Raw genomic sequence first — 5,229 nt, forward strand, 5'->3', positions numbered from 1 at the left:
AGCTGAAGCAGGGAACTGGCTAAGGCAGCTGCACCCTGGTCCGACCATCAGAAAGCAAGAGACCCGAGAACTAGAAAGGCGAGGCTCACTGAACCATTTATCCCTCTGCCCTTCAATTAACCCCACATGTGTTTATTGGCCAGGTTGGCACAATAAACTAACTACCTCACAAGCCATTGGCCACAGCCTATGAAGTAGTATATTGTCACACAGTTGGCCATTTCTCCTTTGAAGAAAACTGAATGAGCAGGTGTATTGCTCAAAGTTCTGCCCAGTGGGAGGATTTCTCTCCACCACTGCCTCAGGGAGGTCTCAGAAAGGGACTGCAGTTTTGCAGCTGTCCACCGTTGAGGTTTACCTGTGTATTGTGCAGACTCATCTGTAAGCCACGCATGAGTTTTCTCTTCCTCAGTAACAGGTCATACGGAACTTCCAATGAGGCCACAGGTGCAGACTAGGACATAGATGATTGTGTGATAGGAGCGGAGACCATAAGCATTAGGGCTATTTCTTCATGCAGCTTTCTTATTCCTTCAGGTCCTGCTTTATTCTGATCTTGTATCGACCACTTTAATTTAATGCTGGAGTGCTGCTGTGCACGTCCAACTTTATGACTGTGGGTCAGACAACACCCAATTCATGATGGGCTGTTCAATCCATGCGGTGAATTGACCGTGTATTGTGAGGCATTCAGCTTCCACTTAGGCCAGTAACAAGCCAAAAGCCCAAAGCTGTGTTTCAAAAGGGGAGTTTTTGCCTGCCGAGGATGACAGAGCTAAGCTCCAAAATCCTAAGGGTCTTCACTGGGATATGTCCATCCCTATTGACATATCCTGCCAAAGACTCCAAATTGCATCTCTATCTGGCACTGACACCATGAGCACATTGGATCAGCTGGGTTCTATTGCCCAAGTGGCAGAGCAGCTTGATGGCACCCTGAATCTCTTGCACAGCCTCCTCTTGTTCTGAGCCCCACAGAAAACTGGAAGCTTTTTGAGTCACTTGATCTAGATGCCAGAGTAGCACACCACAATGTGGTCTCTCTTGTCGCCAAATCCAAAGAGGCCCAGCAGGTATCGCATCCCCTTTTTAGTCATGGGGAAGGCTAGATATAATAACCAACCCTTCAGTTTAGGAATATCTTTTCATTTTCCACACCACTGGATCCCTTGAAATATCACTGAGATGGGAGGCACCTGAACTTTTGTTGGATTGATTTCCCACCCTCTAACATGCAGGGTGGGTATTGGTAATACTGGTAATATTTCACCAATAAAGTCATTGATTATTTTCCAAATTAAGCCCTATCAACATTTCATTGATGTAATGGACCAATTTACCATTATGTGGAAGAGAATGGTATTCAAGATTCCCACAGACTCAATTAAGGCATAGCCCTGGAGAGTTGACATAACACTGAAGGAGAGTTGTGAAAGTGTACTGTTACCTAGGCCAACAAACTGCTTTTGGTAGTTCTGATAGTTCTTCAAAACTGGAACTGAGAACAAAGGCATTGGTAATATCAATAGTTGCTTACCAAGTACCAGGAGAGGTAATAATGTGTTCAAGCAACATAACCATTTCTGGAATAGCAGCTGCAATTGGGCTCACCACCTGGCTGTGTTTATGATAATCTACCGTCATTTTCTGAAATGGATCTGACTTTTGCACAGGCCTAATAGGTGAGTTAAAGGACAATGTGTTGGTAACCACCACCCCTATGTCTTTCAAGTCCTTGGTGGTGACTCTAATCTCTTCAATCTCTCCAGGAATGTGATATTGTTTGTGTTTACGATTTCCTATGCTGAGACAGTTCAAATAGTCCCACTTGCTTTTCCTACGAGCACAAAGTCCCCTACGCCACATTTCAGGGATCCAATATTGGGATTTTGCCAGTCGCTGAGTATTTCTAATCGAATAATGCATTCTGGAACTGGGGAATTGACTGCAGGATTGTGATGGGAAGCCACTGGACCTATTGTGAGACAAACCTGCACTGAGAGCCCATTAGTACTATGAATTCCATCTACTCTCATTCTGACTAGTGGACTTTCAAAACATTCTGGCCTCCTGGAATTAGTGTTAATTCAGTCAGTGACCAGTTATCTATGAAAAGTTTGATTATATCCCTTTCCCCAGTGAACAGTTACTCTTGTGAATGGTACAGATCACTTTGGGGAAGGCGGAGAGAAAGATGAACTGCATAAACTTTTGATGATATAGTGGGATCCTACCTCAAAGGCACTCAGCTTCCCCTTTATTCAAGGGGTTGTAGGTCTGCAGACCAACTTATGTGTGGGCAATGATTGAGAGGTTGTGACTGCATTCTGACAAATTGAGTTGGAATATCATTTACCTGATCTAGAATCTTTCTGCTTGTATAGATCAAGTAAATATTTTGCAGGAGTCTCATCAATTTCACTCAGGAACTCCTTGCCTAAGTAGCCAATGACTTCAGTCCATATGACTGGTACTTCGACGGTGCTGTCCATTACAAAATCCTTTCCCATCTGTCTCTGAATGCTGCAAATGAGTGCTGCACCTCGGCCCCTACAGCCATGGGGCCCATCAGCTGCATAGCAGGCAAGTGTCCTAATTCAATTAGGACAGGTTCCACTGTCAAGCATGACTGACCTCCCTTAGTCACAGGAAATTTCAGAGATGCTGGGGCTCTGTTCACTAATTTGTTTCTTACTCTTTTGGTAAAAGCTGTATCCTTACGACACTCTATCTCTGGGTCGATAGGTTTAACCCAATAAATCCACCCTAATGTCGAAATTTCTCTAAGCTTTTGGATAATTTCTATAGTGTACCAAGGTAGATCTGGTATTTCAACTTGACTTAATGTAGACCATCTTGCAACCCACATTTCAGGAAACCAATAAAGTATTAGATCCTTTCTTAATCCCTTGAATGGAAACATTGAATAAAGAATCTGTGCTTAGTGGCCCATATTGATAAACTCCAGCTGAGACATTGTTACATTACCCCACACCCTTCACAACCATTCCCACATTCTCTGGGTATCTATCTGTATGGGTCAGAAAACTCTAGCAGTTTGTTAGCGGTATAGCACACCTTTTCCTGGGTCACCATCTGGACTTCACCTTGGGGGACTTACTGTGATTTAAGTCTAGTTAGAAGTCTAGAGGCAATAATGGGTGGTGAGTGAGTTTCCTGGGAATTTACAGCAATATCATGTAAAGCATCTGTTTCAGGCAATGCTCCAGAAACTGCCCCAGGTGTTACGTTAACATGCATTTTTGGGCTAATCTCCTCCTGCATGGTGCTGCTGAAAGTGGATTAATCTCTAGAGAGGGGAGGATTGGTGCTAGTGGCTAGAATGTGTCAAGGAGGAATTTAGGAGCTCAATATCTCTTTATTCTAAATTATCAGCCCATATAGCCCCTCCTCAAGTGTCAGGGTCCCATTTCTTTACAATCAGTGTTCTTACTTTCATATCAAGCATCTTTCTAGGTTGAAAATTAAACTGGCACAGTAATTCAGCTACTGGCATAATGAGACTCTGGGTTTGGTTTTCAGCATTAACAGTTGCGTTATTAGAAGAGATAAGGCATTTTTCATGCCACAAGTAGAAGTTTTAAGGTCTTTTATTCAACTTTAAGCCTTTCTCCAGTCATGGCTTCAGAAACTCTGATTCTTTCTTTTCCCTTTACCAATTAATGTAATTTAAGTAGTACCAAACAACCAGTTCCCCTGTATCTCCTCTCAGTGTGACACAAATTCCTGAAACATATCAAACTTGAAATTTCCGAAAGCCTCAATTTTCACCCACACATCAACTACTGTGATGTGATTTTGGGTGTAAGCTTTTCACCTCTCACCATGAATTAACAAAACTCAGCTCACTGCCACCAATCCAATGCTGACTCACAGCACCCCACTGTGGGTTTCCAAGGCTGTGACTGTTTACAGGGGTAGAATGCCCTGTCGAGTTGCTGGTAATTTTGAAAGGTCCATCATCCAGACTGTAGACTTAACCATTACACCATCAGGGCTCCATTAGCAGTGCCCTCTTTAATAATAGTGACAAAACTTATCAACCCCCAAAGAGACAAAGGTGGAGTTTTAAATGCATTTCAGCATAATCAGATTTAAGATGCAATTTGGAAACTCATTTTTTATGGTTTTATATCTCTGCAATCACTCCTGGTATTAAATGGCTTACGTGACTTCTCTGTTGTCAGATATGATAAAGTTGGCTTGGACTCCTAGCACCCCTATGCACACAGAATGAAACACTTGTCCTGTACCATCGTCAGAATTTTTCCTATGCCTGATCCCATTAATGTAGCTTCTGTGTCAATACATCTCCTTGACAGTCTTCCTCTTTTCCACTGCCCTTCGAATTTAACAAACATGATACCCTTCTACAAGGCCTGGTCTCACCTGAAAATATGTCCAAAGTATGTATAATGAAGTCTTGTAATCCTTGCCTCTAAGGAGCACGCTGGCCTTACTTCTTCCTACACAGATTGGTTTATCCTGTTAGCAGTCCACGGTTCTGTTGATATTCTTCTACAGCACCACAATTCAAATGCATCTATTCTTCATTGGTCTTCCTTACTCAGTGTCCAACTTTCACATGCATATGAGGCGATGGAGAACACCATCACTTGTGTCAGGTGCATCTTTGTCCTCAAAGTCCTCTTGTACAAGTTCTGAATAGGCACAGTGAAATATTCTGGAATTCCCATTCATCTCAATGTATCCACAGGTTATTATGGTTCATAGAACTGAATTCCTTAGCGCAGTCAATGAAATACGAATAAACCCTGCTATGATATTCCCTCTTTCAGCCATGATCCATCTGACATCAGCAGTGACATGTCTTGTTCCACATTCTCTTGGGACTCAGGCAGGAACTTCAGTGTGCTGCTGCAGCAGTTGTTTGATGATCTTAAGAAAAAATTTGCTGTGTGTGATATCAGTGATGCTCTATAGTTTGAACATTCTGTTGGATCACCTTACTTTGAAATTGGTACCAATATGTATTCCATCCCATCACTTGGCCATTTCCTATCATAATGAGTGAGTGGTTCCAGTGCTCCTTCAGATTGCGAAAACATTTCCGGGTGAATCCAATCAATTATTGGAGCCTCATTTTTGCCAAAGCAGTTTGATTTATTTTTCTTCAGCATCATTCTTTCTTGCTCATATGCTGTGTTAGACAGGGTTCTTTAGGGAAACAAAGCCAGGGCGCTTATG

The 5,229-nt window shown here is 42.5% G+C and overlaps 1 pseudogene; it reads right to left on the minus strand.

Moving 5' to 3' along the window:
* Window positions 1–166: 166 nt before the first annotated feature.
* LOC101648534 lies at window positions 167–2,036 on the minus strand (annotated as a pseudogene).
* Window positions 2,037–5,229: the final 3,193 nt, after the last annotated feature.

This window comes from Echinops telfairi, unplaced genomic scaffold (genome assembly GCF_000313985.2).
Source record: "Echinops telfairi isolate 266 unplaced genomic scaffold, ASM31398v2 ScPeMD7_443;HRSCAF=831, whole genome shotgun sequence".
Classification (NCBI taxonomy): Eukaryota; Metazoa; Chordata; class Mammalia; order Afrosoricida; family Tenrecidae; genus Echinops; species Echinops telfairi.